Raw genomic sequence first — 18,615 nt, 5'->3', positions numbered from 1 at the left:
TTCTCATCCTCATCCGCCTACCCTAAGCGATTTGGAAAACGCGCATGTGTTTCCATCAGGTGTGATTAGACGCCTCGACGTTTAGCCTCACTTGTCATTCAATCCTAGATGGACCAGATAAGAGATCAGGGTTCGAAAAGCGAAACCCGACCAAAATGCAGATAATCTATGGAAAAAAACGCGGCGGATGTCGATGATCGGTGAATCATTGGTCATCGTAAAAACTGAGCAAGCTTGTGCATCGCCTAATCATGCAGTTACCACACTGAAAAGCAAGTCGAGCCGGATAAGGCCGTAGAAGAAGAAGAAGGAGGAGAAGAAAAAGAAGAAGAGGAGGGAGGTGAAGCAGGAGGAAACGGAATTACGTCACCGTCGAGAATACTTATTAAAATTGTGCTAAACGCCGATCGGCGTTGAGAGTCGCGAGCATTAGGCCGATCTTAGGCGCGGTCTCTGAGGATTTTGAAACTGCATTTTATCGACCGAACGTCTCTCCTACGGGTGCAGAGCTGTCTCGATGCATGAATTATGGAAGATTGTAACGACTCGAACGGGCAGCAATTAGGCGCACACACGTGACAACATCGGTTCTAACTGCCGGGCTGAGAGGTGAACTTTGAATTTTTATCTCCTTTCGATATTCCCCTGGTGCACGCTTTTAGCTCCGCCCTGCGGCGACCGGTTGGGTTTGAAACCGATCTGATCACTTTTTCTGTTAACCAGGGTCTCCTCCTTCCAAATTCTTACCTCGGTTTTATTTTTCATTCACATCTGATTTTTTCTTCTTTTATTTCTACAAAGTCCATCGATTTTTTGTTAATTTTCTGTCTTGCTTTTGAATTCGCTGGTCACCGATTTGTAAGGCATAACGTACCCATAGTCCGATCGAAACTATACAAATCGAGGCTTGAATTCTGCGCATCCTCCTACCAAATATCCGTGACTCAGATTAACGAGCCAAAGCTATAACTGTGCGACATTGACTTTGGAATCCGCGCGAGTTCCTGAATAGTTCTTTCATGCTAATTATTTTCACGCCCAGCTTGTGCTTACAGTCGTTTCGGGCTGGGCGAATTTAACACGATAACGCGATGCGATACAGTGACATTCGCGGACCGCGCCGACGTATTTGGCCACCGTTCTATTTATTTGTTTTCATAAGTTACAAACGCGCTTTTTTATCCTTCGACTCAATTCGCGCTGCTGGCGAACAAATTTTTCCGTGTACACATCTCTCTGTGCACTTCTTTGCAATTACATAGAACGCACAAGTTCAGGGTTAAATTTTAACTTGAAATTTTGAAAAAATTTTATTGAAATGAAAAATAGAAACGCCATCTCGACTTGTCAACGCATTCCATATTATACATATTTTAAACCCTTCGGGCTCTCCATCTTTCTTTTTTTTCACTCTCTCTCTTTCTCTCTGTTTCAGCTCTTTCTGGCGACAGAAAAATATCGCACACCTCCGTAACCGTGGCACTTATAAAATTCAACTGTAACATACTTGGCCTATAAAATATAAATCAATAGCCTTGCCTCGCGGGCATTGCGTGGTGATATTATAATTTTAATATGGTGGAAGGCATACGTATATCGGGTTAAATATGCGTGGAGGTATTCGCGAGAATAGGCTGTATACTCGGTCGCGTTATTCCCACCTATAAACAAGACGAATGTCTGTCATTCTCCACTTTCCCTTTTATACGAGAGGCGATTTTCATCGGTGCAAATTTTTTTTTACGATTCTCAATCACGTCTTTACGGAGAATCATAGCCTGCATCCGCTGTGAAAGAATATCGTGTGCGTGGGTTGCAAAAATCCGCGATGAAATATGCCCTGAATTTCTGGATGCAATTGCTGCAAGCAATTTGCGACATCCTGCGTAACGTTTTTAATTAAAATATCTGTTCTCTTAACCTTTTGTTCCTGTGAACTCGCTAGTTAAGAAAATGATGCAGCTCCGTCATCGCGCCGCTGACGAATTAACCAAAAGTAAGAACGTCTTGTAATTAAATAATTGATCAAGAAAACTATTACTTCGGTTGAATTTACACAACTATGACAAATATTTGACTACATACAAACACATAAGTGGGTGTATAAATATCTCGTTAAAATATTGAAAACAAATTTTTTGCTCGGTGTAAATAAAAAGATCGTTTATTTAAATCCCGAAAAGATTTCATTCCCGGTTTACAGAAATCAGCGATACACGGGATCAACGAATATCGTAAGCCTATTAATTATTGCCCGGTACGAATATCTCGACATCACGATTCGTTATTGGTTCAACGGTTACGTAAGCATTGCGGTTCTGGTTTGATTCTTAACTAATCCCTCACGAATCCACGAATCTAAGCCTGTCCTCCAGCTATGAGAGTAGCCTGGACTAATAAGTCGAGGTGAGGCATCCTGCGGCAAATCCACAAAATTAATTATACCGGGTATCAAAATGTCAATAAATCGCTTTCTCCACGCGAAACAAGTTTTCTGAAAATCCGTCATAATATGTGTAACACATTGCACCGTGTCTTGTTCACCGCGAAGTGACGGATAAAAATTATTCATCGCCGTATTTTTCTTCCCATATAACCTGTAATGCGAGATTGAGTTCCGCGCATTGATTATATTATCGCTGATTGAGATATCGGGACACCACGTGATCGATCACGGCATGTGAATTTGTTCCCGTTAATTACCTCGCACATAAACAACGCTGTTCTCTGCTCGGCCCTCGTAGCAAAGGTCAGCCAATTCCGCCTGGCGCAACTTCGAGGTCTCCGGCGTTATAAGGTCTTCGAATTTTATACCGCGGTCGAAACCCGCGAAACTTTCGTAAATCCGTTCATTTGTGCTCGTTCGAATATTGGAGCACCGTCATCGAATCCGTGTGCGATTGGTGCGCAGGTGTTCCTTGCTGGTTTCAAACCGAACCGATAAATCAAGTTGGAACAGGATCGATAAAGAACGATAATAATTGCCATCTCTGTATATTTGAGGGTACGAATTATTTCGATTACGCAACTACGTATCCCGATCACCCGATTCCTCGCCGATATTCGTATGCAGTAAATTTTTATTTCCAAGTAATCATAAACTTTATTTATCAGCAGGTAGATATTTTCTCGAGCATATATAGGGTTTGTTCCGATCGTATGATCGTTGCTTTCACCCAAAAATAATGTGTACATGTAAGTCAATGCGGAAATAATTTCATAATTAATCGGTTACAGAAATCGTGCAATTATTTGTATACTCGTTATGTATTCCTTGGCAGATATGTTTGATCAGCGATAGAGAAAAAATACATCTCGGATAAGCTGGCGGCCGTCAATTTCATACGGTAGGTATGCACGGAATCGTTAATGATACATACGACCGTCGTATTCGTGGATACAAAACGGGAGCTGATTCGTTTTTAATTAAACACCTTCAAACCGAGTTAGCGTGGCGCCTGCAGCTCAGTTCCGATCGATCGCCTAATTATCTTTGATTTCGATTTAATCACATCCGCAGGAAACGTCGGGATTCACGGATATTTATCGACTCGCATAACGTCCCGTTACGGTAATGTATTTTGGCAATAAATTAAGCGTGCATGTAATCTGTACTTTACACAAACTCTGCATACATTTCCCTCCTTCTTTTTTTTTTCCTTCCAGACGAGCAACTCCAAGTGAACTTAATTCGATCGGAAATTCTGCATCCCGGCGAACGCGTCGAGAGTTGCAGCTGGTTGAGCAATTTTAGTCATGAATATGTAAGCGGATCAGTTTTGGAAACGCGGGAACGCCTGACTCGCGTGGTCCAAATTACAGAAAGCCGTTCGATGCCTAAAAATTATATAAGTAATCGAAATTCATTCTTTCACGCGGTTTCACGGCACGGAATCATTCGAGGCGACTAACGGATCACCGGAAGTTCGGTTAGTCAGACATCGCAGCGAGTAGTTATGGAGAATGATCGAAACGATTATGCATTTTTAGCGTCGAGCTTGCGTTATGCGCTATACACGCACGTGAAATAGGCTGGTACTGCATCAAGCCCGATCTATTGCTTTCACAAAAAACGTCGATGCTGCAGGCAATTAGGCGCGGTTCTCCGCCGATATTTATACCTATAGGTACAAGATACTCCGAACGCGTTAAACGCGCAAGGCATAAAGTACGAAACGGCGAACACTGCACGTACTGTAATAAGAAAACGCTGCCGGCTGCGTTTTGCAGCTCGGTCCGACCTGCGACAATTCAGGAAGAGTCCAGATATCTTTACTTTCGCCAGGTGGTTACGTAGTCCACGCCCTGCTTCGCTTCGGATTCGTTGCACCGACGAACTGACCTGGTCACTCGAGATTCTCTTTCTCATTATGTGTGCACCGAGAATCTCGCACACGTAGGCGTCCTTCTAAGATCGCCGAGATGCTTGAGATGAGGAAAAGTTCCGCACTCAAGCTCCGGCAATTACCCCGATCAGTGGGCGACGTGTCTCGTTTCACCTAATCTATCCAGCGCGCCAGTACGAAGCAGCTTTGACGTAAAGTCGGGAAAATTATGGCGGATGTTCGCTCGAGTTGCTTGTATTTTGAAAAATTTTTTTTCTCAAGACGTTTCGAAGAGACCAGAAGTGTTTCACAGATCTTTGATACTCTGAGGAAAAACAAAGATCCGTTCGCTGACGAGTGGATTATACTGAAATTGACGAAATGTAGTCGCTTTGCTGAAATATTATAACATTGTTTCTAGAAAAATATAATAGATTTTTTTTTTTTTTTTCTTATAATTTTGGGTAAAATTTTCTCCAGCTGTAAGTATATCGTGAATATATATTTTCGATGAAGAATTCATTCGTCGTCGGTTGTTACATTTTTTTACTATTTTAAAATAAGAAAAAAATGAACGTGGAAGATCGAATTCGCCGGATCATCCGAAAATCTGATATCTTGTTATGTATTCCGTTCTGCAGAATATAAGAATCGTCGAGATATTAGCCTGATGGAGACGAATGCGCGTATGAAATTACAGGTGTCTAATGTCAGTCGAGGTTATACCGTCTGATTGTTGGTAATTCTATAATAGAGGGAGAGCATGAGCGATAGATGAGCCTAGACGTATGTGATATCGTTGATGCCCGCATGGATGTTGGGAACGAGCGTGAGTTTGCGGTGGAATAACACATATATCGGTGTACAGGAAGTGTTTCGGATTTCGAGAGCGTCATAGATGGGGCAGCCTTCGAGATCAAAGCGATATAAAAACGTTGACATTTCATCTATATAATAATCACGTGGGATTGGTTGAGAGAGAGATTATCTCCTACCTGCGGGATGAGATTCGCAGGCGAAGCTCAAGGCCGTTATAAAATTACACTAATACAGAGGTCTGTGTTATTTCACACGCGGAAACAGCTAGCTGGGAACAATGAGAGATATCGTCTGGGTAACCCGATCGCTAGAACGAGATACGAGACGACATTTTTCGCTGTATTCTACCTCGGCCGCCCCGAACAGCCACTGCGAAATGTCACTGCAAATCCTTTTGCCAAAATATATCCTGACCTGATGTTACGTAAGATTCCGCATTCCCGGTTCCGTCATCGTCTATATAGTATAATTATCGACACCGCGTCTAGGCAGAATTATCGAAATTAAATCTTGTGACAGGCGGTGTCGCAACACAGGAATTCATGGGGGAAATAAAGCACGCCTTTTTTTAAGCGCTATTTACCACATTAACCTTTAAAAATACTAAAATTACCTTGCAGTTTTGGATATTAACTTTTTTCACAACGTCAGGTATCAATTTTGGCATGGTATATGATTTTTCATAAAATATGTTGCAGTTAGACCAGATTCTATTCGCTGCTTAAGTTCTGTTATATTTAGGCGGATAATTTTATATCTTTTCGCGAATGTTCAATTCATCGGATTCCCGAAGGACGATTACAGCCGTTAAAAATTTTCTTGTCTTTCAAAAATCTTTAATTGATCGACTAATCAAGTTTTTATTCTCCAAACCCTTTTCTTCGTTTGTATTCTGGGAAGGATTTTAATTTCTTTTCTTACAACTCATCAAAAATCAAGCAGATTTTTTTCACCTTCTTTCAAGCAGATGTCAAACAAACCAAAAGAGAATAACGTAAAACAACGATCGTGTCTCTTGTTGTTTTGACTCCGTGATTACAGCTTTGAGAAAATTTAGATCGTAGAAAAATTGCGTAAGATCTCCAAGGTTGATAACTTCCTAGCTACAGAATGCCTTGATTCTATTATTATCATATTTATTCTATCCTAACACGGACCTTTCTGAAATTTTTCGTCGAAAATTTGAGACGCTAATAAGTATCATTTAACAGCCGATATCTATAATTCTCTAATAAATTTCTTACACAGAGAAGTCAGAAGATAATGTTAAAAAGCATTCTATGACGAAAAAAAGGTAATCTTCCGTGATTTGTTTTTCTTTTCCACCGTGTCGGTAATATTTTTTTGCCACAAATTTATACGGAATCGAATGAAAAAGAATTAAACCATCGTCGTTTCGGGCGTTATTTAAACTAAATATATAAAACTAAAAATCGATTACTGCGGTCCGTATAAAAAATGCTGCGTGGGAGATCAACATACCTAATGAAATGATAAAAACGACAATATTTCTTGTCCCTTGTTGTTTTATTTTTCTCCTCCAAACATTCCAGCGCGAAGATTATAGTCTCATATCTACATCGAGTTGGCTCGCCCAGTCTCATTCCGATATCATCCGATTTCGTGGGTGTTTGCGCTACATCCTGCACGTAAAATTCTACATCCGGGAACGATTCGTACGTAACGTAGAGTAAGTACCAAGCCGGACGGAATTGCGAAACGTGCAAGGTAGAAGGTAAGTATATTGGCGGTGACAAATTAGCCCCGTGATATCTCGAGGCTAAATTCACAGGCAAAGTACAATAAAAATTGAATAATACGGTGGCAGCAAGAAGCTCTGCAGGGCGAACTCTGTGGAAAAATTATACGTAGTGTAAAATCGCCAGCGCAACGCAGGCGAAAGGGAAAGACTCGCTTCAGGGCCCGTTATGTAGGTACGGGCGTTGTCCAAGAATCACCAACGCCTCGAGGGCTTCTCCTGCCGCAATTATTGTACACACACACATGCAGAGAAACGTAGAGGTGGGATCGAGCAGGCGTCATGGATCGGTAAAAATCGCCACCGACGACGGACGGAACGAAATTTCGTCTGCTCCGTATTTGGGCAGTGGTTTAATTCCATGAAAAATAAATTCAATGTAAATAATAGCCGTGATTTTGCCAGCGTACGTGATTTAGGAAATCCTTGCTCCGCAGCCTTTATATCTTCCACCAAATTCGCTGACGTGATTGAGGCACGCAAAGCGTAACGAGCTAAGTTGAAAAAAATTTTAAGAAACAGGTCCAATTCTTCAACGCCTCGGGCCTGAAGAGCCTCGAAATCCTTGGAAATATTTCGAGCCAATTGCACATTCGATTCGAACTTTCGGTCACTCGGTATATTTATATGTGTTATTTTCTGGTGGGAAACAAATCGCGCGATTGCGAAAATCCATTTGCTGTTCGTGCACCACGCTATTTATTGCCCTAGAAATTTACTGCAATTTCAATTTCGATTTCGATTTACTCCCGGAACCGGAGTCGATTCGACCCAACAAAAGGTTCGGTTTCAGCGTCCTTCGCCCGGGGTTACAGACAACTAACTCGTGTCTGCAATACGGACATATACCGTACATTACAGACTGGTCAGCAATTCATTCGCCAACTAATTGCTAACGATAAATCGATGAGTCAGCTGTAGTGGAAAAAGGACCAACGAATCGGTTCCGGTAGTGGAATAGATGGAACTGGGGCAAAATCGTTGTTAACAGAACGGTGATCGAATTTCGCAAATCGTTTTAGCGTACCGAGTCGGCAAGTATTGTAGGTATACAACGCGAAGTTACGTAAATACGTATAACGCATGACGAGAGATGTAAGAAATAGTTACGCATCTGGTGTAGTATAAACGGAAAAAACGTCCACCTTGGTCATGTCTTTAAATATACAATATCCTATTTGCGATCTTGGTTAGCGGGACTGTCCGGCATTGTTTAGCTCGTTTGAAAAATGGATGTTTACTCCGAATTTTCGACGTGTCAATACGTAATCGAGGAACCAGCATCCTTAAGCGCCGCGCGCCGAGCCTTGTGTAATTATTTTGCGCTTTTTCTGATCGTTTTTGTCTTCCATTCTTCGCATTTTTTTTTTTTTTGATTTCTCTCTTTCTTCTCTTCCTCTCAGTGATGAATTATGCAGAGGTCTAACGACTCTGACATCTCTGATTGTCGTGGCCTGCAGCCGGCATGAGGAACGATTATTGCCGCAGCTTACTTGGTCCAGCAGAGGTATTCCGAATACATTTAGAAAAAAATACACGCGGTCCAAGTAAGTCCAGTTTCGGAGGATTGTGACACGTTGGATCTAAATTTTTAATTAGCTGCGTCACCGGCGTTTAGTTTTCGAAATAGAGACAGTCAGATTCTATTGAAATTGTATCCTTCGAGGTTTCGGCTGGTCTCTTTTTTTCTCTTTTCTCTATCTCTCTACCTTTTTCTATACAGGCAATTCTTGGATTTGGGCGGCACGATTATCCCACGACGTTACTATAATGCGATGGATGCAACGCGTCTCGCACGCTCCGAACAAATCTTTTAAAGCTGAGCTAAAACGGTCGCGTTTCTTAAACCGGCGCTGAGCTTAATCGCCTCCTTTATCTCTGAACCTCGAGTTTGCAACTAATGTGCGCGCATAACGACAGAGATGAATTCTTTCGAGTGGTAAAGCGAGAAGAGCCGAGTAACGCAGATTTTTTCGTTTCGTTATTGAATACCCGAATATCTGCATTATACCTCCAAGACCTTGGTGAAGTTCTTTACCGTATTCGACAAAACCATGGTTCTCCGAGCCGAAGAACATCGAAAAGATTTATTTTTACCTTCGCACTTCCAATAAATTTCATTCACTCGATTTATACGTGTCCCCATTTTGTCGCTTCCTTACATCGAACATCTTCGTTCTTGGAGATAAAAGATAGAGGAGAAAAACGAAGGAGAAGAAAACGACGTTCGTTATTCGTTCAATGAAGAGCAAGCACCACGATTTTCGACACTGTAATCAGTCATCGCCGGTAGTAGATATGAATAATGGCTTCCTCGGATGCCGCATTGCCAAGTTCCTCGTTAACTTACAATTGGAAATCGGTAAATCACGCGTGCCTACATAAATACAACATCCGCGTGCATTACTCGCGGCATATTGTTATAAACGCGGATGACTACGATACGCGACAAAACATCGTTAATGTCAGAATTGACCGCGGAGTGTGGATATGATTGCGTTATGCAAAGTATAATATGTAGGGAAAAAAATTATTATCGTTATTGTTATTGCCCAAGTCAAAAAAGAAAAGAAAAAAAAAAAAATGACGTGAACACAATATGACGGAATGCGCGAATATATTTTTACACTAAATTGGAGTGCTAATTTCTTTTGGCAACCACACGTAACGATTCTGTAACAAATTTATACGCCTGACTCTATTTATATGTTTATTTATTTTTTCTTTCATTCGAACTTCCTGTTTCTCTATATATTTACGACGAGAGTCACGGTGGTTGGACCGTTGTGTAGAACCTAAGTGTGAATTTTCTTCAAACCGAAAACGAAGCAACAACCGACTTGACACAACAAAGTGGTGGCAATTCGCATGACCTCACTACACAAGTACCTCGTTAATACCTATAGTAGAACAGGTGTGAATTGATGCGGTATTTACCCAGCCAAGCCCGTATCAGCCTCCTTTCAACCTTATTTTATATACTCACGTTTGGGATTTACCGCGACAATCTTAGTCGTTAGTGCAATTTAGGTGTAACCGAACATTCTTCGCTGTAACCCGGAAGTAACGCAATTTTTGTATCCTGTCAAATCGCGAATTTTATGCAATTTCGAGAACATTTCGCGTTTAGAGTCCTGACGTGCGGATTGCACTTGGTAGTCAAGGGTTACGTAAGCGCAGTGCAATAACCGTAAGACTTGGACAATGATTGGGATCATAATTCATTCGTGAACATTTCATTTCAAGAGATAGGCAGTTATTCGCGTACGTTAGAATTAGAAACTTTTACATTTGCATAGAAATTTGCAACAGTTAAAACGATTTTGATTTATCGCCGACAAGATTTAGTGAAATGTAAATCTTTTCCTATGAATTTATATAATGTATAATTATATAAAAATCCTATACTCCTTGTTATGCTAATAACAGTACGGTTCAATTTTCTCCTCAGATATTATTTAAATAATAAGAATATAAGTTTCGTAAGATACGTGTGTTATTTGGATCTAGTTTGAGGGATCAAACGACATCTTATGTCACCGTAAACTGCTCGCTAAAAGGCGCATTAAGACTGCGTTCGAGCGGTGTCATACGAACATGAATAAAAAATGAACCATAAATCAAGTTCCGTCCGTCTCTGTCTAGACACGGCGATCCTCGTTCTCTGCAGTCTGCAGCGTCGTTTCAGGCTCGAGGAGATCAAAATCGTCCAATCGACACCTGGACCTTACGCGTCCGCAGGACCCGGGCGCACCCTGATAATCTGCTACTGGGAAATCGAGCGAGGCCAAGGAACACGACGGCAGGTTGTTCTTTCGGCAAACCATTAACCGTTTGGCAACGCGAAAGTGGGCGAATGGCTTGTTCGCCACCACGGAGAAACGATCTCTCGACCTCTCGCGCTCTCTGGATTAAACAATCTTCGCCGCCACATCGCTCCACGTGTCATTTGAAATTTGTGAACGTCAAAAAAGACGCGCGTAACATTCGACCTCCCGCCCAACGGAAATGAATTGACACCGTCATAATCTCCCCGTTGGAAATCAGGTACCCATTCCATTTTTTAAACATTTTTACTCTTGTTGAAGGAAAAATCGATCGTTGGTTACGCAATTCACTTGAACTAAAACCTTTCTTTCGATTTTATAGCAGAATTGTTCTACATTGAATTTTACGGGTATAAGGTTGAAACTTGCTCGAATGCTAAAACCGTTCCATGTTTATGAAAACTCATCGAACTGTCAGTTATTACGAAAAATCTTTGTTTTCGTTTGTGATTCCGATATTTTATTTAGAAAAATTTTTTTTACAAGCAATTATTAGCATCAACCATTGAAACAAGACATCCACTCATCGAGTTACAACCGATCTCTGTGTAAAACCGAGATCATTATGTCATAGAAAGGAAGTGGGTTTCGATTAGGGAGATGAAGACACGAAAAATCGATCAGCAAAACGCCGAGGAAAGAGAGGAGGAGGACAAAGCGTGAAACCGGACAGGCACACAACGCGCAACGGCGAGCAATTTTAAGTGACTGATTTGCATACACATACGTGGTCGGCGTTACGGGCACTTCCATTACGAGACGATAACAGGTACTTTCGGTTAACATGCCTTGTTGAGTTGAATTTTGCCGAGTGAACAATTGTGCAAGACCTTATTCTGCGACTGTAAAGTACCTACATCCAGATGAGTTATACACGGCCTTGCGACATCTTTCGTCTTTGCATAAAAACAGGACAAAATTCACATATACGATAGAACAGCGTCCTGACGGTCCACATAGCCATTTGGTTCGGTGGACGCCGTGGATAAAAGGAGTGTTAAATAGCGTTGTGAAACAGAGTCGAGTTGCGAGCGTCATATTATACGTGCAGAAACGGTTGACTTTTTGTTGTCCACGAACGGCCGCTCATGCTTTGGACGAAACAAATTCCGTACTTGATCTTCGACTTTACCGCAAATTTGTCTTCCGTTTTCATCTATTCCCTCGATGCGATGATTCCGTACCGTCTAATGCCACCGTAACGATTCCTTCGGCTCACATTTTTCTCTCATTTCCTTTTTTAGGCATGTGCGGAGGCATGCGGAGAAGGACGGCCGAACGCGTGTGCCTCCGCATCGGATGCATTACATACCTGGGAGGCGCCTCCGAGGCGGTCAATGCAGCATTCGCTCCGCAAGTTACGCCATATGCATAGGGAGAGACAGGGTTTCTGTTGCGAGATATGACGGTGTTGACCACTGTCTGGGCCGTGAAAGATGCCCTACGGGGTCTTGGGTCGGTTGAAGAAACCTGAGTCAACGTTCGCTTGACGAAAACCAAGCCTAGAGTACCTGACTACGAAGATTTTTATGCAAGTTTGAAACGAAGGGAGCCGCGGGTCGCAAGAAAAAATGGAAACGATGGGTGAAAAAAGTTTAACTCTGTTTTTTAACTCTAGTTTCACTTTCAAAGTTGTTTTGGACGTAATGCGTTATACATGGGTGTCAAAAATCAACGTCGCAAAGCCGTGAGCTCGTTGGATGTCAGGCGGAAGCAATCCGATCGCGTCACAGAATGTCTAATATATACCGGACACAATATTAGCATACGCAAGATAAGAAACCACGCCTGAGGAATTCTCTGCAGTCGCGTTTACCGAGCATTGGAAAATAACCGAATTTCCCCACAACTGTTTTTATGGAAATTTCCGTAAAAGTAACAATTCACACGCGGTGCTTGCAAGAGACTAAAAATAGAAAGAAAACAAAGAGCTTACAGAAGAATTGTATTATATCTGTATATTGACTCTGTCGCAAATTCGTGCAGGTTGTGTTATACGGAGAGCAGCATTCGCCTTTGGCTGAATATTAACGAGCCGAGTCTGTTTGCTATACTGATCACGTACACCTACTCAAAAAGAAATTCAAATCGAGCAACAAAAGCCGATCTTATAGTTAAGAGAGCCGCGGAGATACACGTGAAAGAAAGTGGCCGCCAAATCCATTCAAATCAACACGTGCTATCCGACACGCATTCGATATAATCTATGGGCTCAGAGGCTAGTATAAATATATATATATAAATCTATGAATGGGGATGGAGAGAACAGTTTTTGAAGCAACGCTTTCGATTCTATGCCCAGTAGTTCGTTAAATTTGCCAAAAAAATCGGTCCAGGGACTCAAACGGTACGAAAAAAAAAGGACAACTTGAGTTTTTCAAAATATTGTACGATCGTCGTTATTCAAGGTAGAAAAAAAAAACCGCAGCAATCAATCCATGAAAATATAATGAATTTATGTAAGCTCGAAAATTTTGTAAACAATAATCAACGCGTGTCCGCTTCTCGTTCGAGTCTTTTTTGCGCTGCACTCATTGCCTCTGGAAGTGGAGCATAACACTGCGGTGAAATTGCGCAACCGGCCGCAATCCGTTTTTCAGATGCCCTGGCTGCGGATGGATGCCGAGATAAGTACCAAAGTGTACGGCTAGGCCACAGTCACATGGCGCATCTACTGCCACACACACGCAAGAGTGGCAATGAAAGCGCAAGAAATTAACGCGTCTTGTCCACTTTGAGCGAGTAGCCTATTGTGCGATGCAGGGCTACTGCAAAAGGTACCCGTGCAGGTATTTTGCCGCCATAAACAACGTACACAGGTGCAGGTGGACAATGGCCTGAGACAACCAACGTGGGCTGCCTCAGTTCAGCCGATTCCGAAATGAGACACGCTTTCTCCCGGGCAAAATACCCGAGACACATATTCGCACGATTGTCTGTTACATGGGCGTTCATGGAGTTTTGGACCGTGAAAATATGGAATTTCATATCGAAGATATTACGGGGAGATTACGCGAGGATGTCTTCACCGTGATATGCAAGGAGCGGTTCAATTCTCTCGCCCTCTTATCTGTATAGGCGGAACTGCTTCATCGTTTCCGGTTTTAGCGAACGATTTAATGCAGCTCATAATTGGACGTGGTTCACGCTGGGTCAGCTGCTCGTCGATGCGAAAAATTAAAGAGTGTGAATATCTTGATATGGAGCTTACAGGTCGCGAACCCCGGGCTGAAAAATTTCTTTTATATGCATGGTACGCGTATTATTGACGTGATTTGCATTTAGTGAATTCGAATTGTTTATTCTATTTCGTTTTGCATTCTTGGCCGTTTGTCGTAGTTCTCAGATCTAAGGATCAAGTGATCCATGGAGCAGAAAGAATAGACGAGAAAGGCACGAACAATCGAAAGGTTGAGATCAGTTTTTACAGTTGCCGATGATGATGTACAAACAGTTCCTTAAACGTCTCGTTATGTTCGTTCCGGCACAGCGATTCACTACTAATTGTTAAGTGATAGTTCCTACCTACTATAACAATGCAGTGTGAAGCTGAGCGAGATGTGATGTTCGCGAAAGCGTTCGGAGGCAAACCTGCCCAACTCAGTTTACTTTCATTTCTAATGCAGTTATTACAGACTCATATCACGTACGTAGTCACGATTCGCAGCAAATCGTTCTTTTCAAGTCTGCATCGTATCTGGTGTGGAAATGGCGATAGTAACAGTTCGAAGGACCGTCTATGGAAATATTCTCAATGATATCCATAATTGTGCCCTTTCCAAACAAATTGGTCATCATTTCGCGTATTGTCAGAGTACAACTTGCAAAGACGCTTACATGTCGCCAATAAATTGTCCGATTTTTTCAGATATCGCTAGTCAGTTTCATGTGGCCATTACTGAAACGATCTATCAAATATTGAGATACCTATATGTTACTTCAAATGACGAAATACTGACGTTAGACAACATTAGGTAGATAATTATCGCTGCAATTAATTGTTTGATACGATTCGGAGAGCATGTGTGAGTAACAGAGGCCGCAAGTTTGTGGTCCACGCATGTGGGTGAATGTGGCGGTTCAGAACTGTCCAATTATCGTTTGTTTGTTAGGATAACGCTGGTAAATGAATCACTTACCGTACGTCAAGGGAGTGTCACTCACGTTGACGGTCGATTCGAGCCGGCGAAACGTCTCGAAACAATCAACGAAATAGTGAGTAATTGGTTTAAGGTCGCGGCCTTGCCTCACATTTGCATAATACGTACAGTCTGGAAATAACATGACTTCACTTTTCGATCCCATTCTCGACGACTTTGCAGACCTCTGCTTCTGCGATAAACTCGATCATTTACACGGCTCATTAGACTGTGTGCGTTTTATTTTGATACACGAACGAGTATAAAATCGAGTATAATAGTTTGAATCGATTAAAAATTTCAAAGCCGGTTAATATCGAGCGTGAAATCTTCGGTTCACTAATAAATTTGGCACAAGGCAGACTATGCAGTGAAATGCTCGACTAGGGTATATTATTTGTAATGTATATGTGTCAGCATCAGTGGCTCAAAGCAAACTCACATAATTACTAAGCCGAGCGTTGCGAAGTGAAATTAATTATCGTGTTGTACAAATTATAACGCTAGTTTGAATTGCTTCACCATGTTTGGCGTCGTTCGATTCGACGCAGGCGTCTCGGTAACGACGGTGAATTTGACTTATCGTTACCGGTATGTAAGCATCACTGGGATGGAATGGTGTAAGTAAGTTTGCAAAGTTCATTTGCGATTAGGAGGACGTTGGAATGCGTGGACGACTTGGTGGGTTCCCAAAAACTGGCTGGCCTTGTCGAAATTTTTTCCTCAAATTCAATTACCGATGATTAAAGAACAACTGAGGAATTGAATAGAAGTGAAACCAAGAAGAGCGAAAAAATAGATTGAATGAGTTCATCGCGTTTCTAATATACACCTTTTTACAGCTTCTGAACAGCTATTATACTCATGACGCGCATTATTTTGTATAAGTGACTATATTTCAAAACGTTGAATTAACCCACGTTCGTGGCTAATCTCGGCGATAAACTCATGAATAATATGAGCCTCTGCCGTAATTCGCGTTTTATAGCTCACCTAATTAGCTCCGGAACGTACGATATATTCATGCTGGGTTATCATTCTCTCAGGTCTGCAAAATAAAAGTGAAACCCGTCTTGTAGGTTTCGCCAAAAATAGCAGATCTAGCAAAAATGCTATTATAGACCGAAAAAGGCATGAGGCCAAGCCTTCGCACGGTGCGTCCAGTTTGCCCAATGACGAATACAACTTACACAAACAATAAAACGAAGAAGAAACATTTTACCGGTGAAGGTCAGGCTTGAAATTATTGAAATCTAACCGAAATCGAACTGTCCAAGGTACAGGTATGGTTCTGACCGGGCAATCAAACGATGAAAATACTGCGAGAGTTTGTTGACCTTATTAGATGTCTCGAAATCGCAGAGTTTCCATATTTTACACAGAGAGTAAAAAAATAAATATACTTAACGAAAAGAGACTCTAGAGATTGACTTTTTGAATTTGTAACAAACCGATTGAGCCATTCTACTTGAATGACGTAATTTTGAAGTCTCCTAATGCAATTTAGCGTACCGGGTGTTTGAACTCGGCAGGACTTCATCCAGCAGCATAAGAATCAGAAAATGCCCAGAAGCCATGGATATGAACCTGAACTATAAATATCTGATGAGTAGCACGCGAGGCGGAGCTGGTGCCGAGTTCATTGTCATAGTGATTGCGATTGCAATGATGGTTCCATCCATGATTGACAATTTGAAGTAGCTAAGAGGCATGAGTCGGTGGGTATTGGTTCGGAGAATTACGTCAATGGAAATGGAATCCCAAGTGTGTCTATTCGGAGAAGAACACGTAAAGGCGTGAGCGAATACTTGTACTACAAGACCCAGGTGAAACAGCTGGCATATAATTAAAGGCTTGTATTGTTGGTTCCAGCTTGTCGAGCACCACGGCCAACGCTTGGGTGTCCGACACACTCCATAGGCCACCAATGTCAGCTGGATGATTTTTCGCCAATCACTCTTCGCGTGCAACGCCTCGGCTCCAACATTCCGGAAGAGAAAGGTTAAGGCTTTCCGTGCTCGAGTAAACACGAAGGGAAATTAAATGCATGTCTATCTTGAGCGACGCCGTCTGATCGAACGTACCCTCCTTAGAGTTAACCGAAGCACTTCGTCTTTAATGAGAGCCAATTTGCTTGCAGGGCCTCAACAAGCAGGGTGACACTCAATGCTTTGGGATAGGGCCCTTATTCGACACCGTCTGGCAAAGCATTCCCACCTGAATAAAGCATGGTGATGAAATGACCAAAGGTTAGTAGAACTTTTGATTATTTCCCCACGTTTGTTGGTAACACAATTTTATCGCAAAGGATTCTTGAGATGGAAAACCGAACGAATTTCCATTGTTTGTTGATTTTATATTCGATGCTACCACTGTTACTGGTCAATTTCCTTGGTAACATTTATTTTTGTTGTTGTGGAAATAGAATGTCATCCGGTCTCAAGTAAGAAAGTGGAAGGTGAATATGGTGGCACCCCGCTTATCACAACCAGTCGACGCGACGATGAAGACGACGGATGATTAGCTCTGCGAGCCCCAAATCATCAGCAGTAATGTGATCTTTCACTTTTTCTCACCATTTCTACTGCTTCGGTAGCGTTGTGAGAATCTTTTACCATTGGAGATGCTTCGACTATGTGGGTACTGGATAGGCTGGAGTCCGTACAAGAAGGTTCTGACAGAGAAATCACGAAAAAACGATCACGCTGCGACTGCCCGAGCACCTACCCTACCAGTCAGCTGATAATTATAATCGGTGTGTTGGCATATGCTGACTTATAAACGCTAGATCGTCTTTGTACGAAATAAAAGTGAGTGTCAGTTTGATGTGCTGTTAGTAATCCTGCTGAATGGACTGAAGTAGGGTTGGAGTTTGCAATAATTATATATTCAAATAAACATATTTTGCAATCTGCGGTTGGTAACACTCAAGAACATAGAGTCTATCTATTCTGTAAATAAGTCCGTGTCGTCTTCACGGTGTAATTATCGACACATCTGCGTGAGATGAATGAACATGTTATTATTTTAAATCGTTGACTTACTGTGTTTCATTAGCATACATATATATTCATGTTCTCGGTTAATAGATGAAAACTAGGAATATCTAATGAAATATGTACCTGAAATGTTTCATTTATGTTTATGTCGAATTTGTTATTAGTATTAAACATAAATATGTCTGTACACTAGTAACTAATAAATGCAATGTGACGCAGTATGATATTTGTTTTATATCTTCCTAACTACAATTCAAATGCCTCAGATGAATAGCCTATGTAGGTTCTGTAATTTTTTGCTGCAAAAATGACAAAAAAAGTGATTCAATTTTCAGTAAACTTTTTCTATTTGTCGTGATAACTCTGTTGTTGTTCCTACGCTCTCTCTTGTGCGTATTCTGAGTTCTCTATGGTCCATTGAGTCCAGAAATGGTCGAGAGGATCGATTCAGAAAGATTTTTTGCTGAAAAACAATCAAGGCTAGCCCTTTGCAATTTTGACGAAAATTTTCGCGATTTTGAAAAGTGCTGGAATAAATTCTTTCTGGCACTATTCCGACGGAATTTTGTGAGAGAAATCGATTAGGCGCAGTCCCGATACGCTGCGAGCAACGGATCAGAAGTTACAGCCAAAAAACAAGAACCTGTGTTTTCGACATTTTTCGGCAGGTGCTTTTTCCTTCGTAACTTCTTCCCTGTTGATCCCACGCACTTTTCGCTGCGTTTTCTTAGTTCCTGAGGGTCCGAT

At 41.7% G+C, this 18,615-nt stretch overlaps 1 long non-coding RNA gene across 1 annotated transcript in view; it reads left to right on the top strand.

Annotated features, from left to right (window-relative positions):
• LOC124211088 (uncharacterized) overlaps positions 1-17,997 on the top strand; it is a 34,074-nt gene extending 16,077 nt beyond the window's left edge. Inside the window, exons 2-5 of the long non-coding RNA XR_006881388.2 lie at positions 16,377-16,665; positions 16,742-16,870; positions 17,010-17,118; positions 17,295-17,997. This is a non-coding gene — a long non-coding RNA (uncharacterized lncRNA). The remainder of the gene's footprint in view (positions 1-16,376; positions 16,666-16,741; positions 16,871-17,009; positions 17,119-17,294) is intronic.
• The last annotated feature ends 618 nt before the right edge of the window (positions 17,998-18,615 follow it).

The sequence above is a fragment of the Neodiprion pinetum genome, chromosome 2 (assembly GCF_021155775.2).
Source record: "Neodiprion pinetum isolate iyNeoPine1 chromosome 2, iyNeoPine1.2, whole genome shotgun sequence".
Taxonomy (NCBI): domain Eukaryota; kingdom Metazoa; phylum Arthropoda; class Insecta; order Hymenoptera; family Diprionidae; genus Neodiprion; species Neodiprion pinetum.
This window is presented reverse-complemented; position numbering and strand designations above follow the sequence as displayed.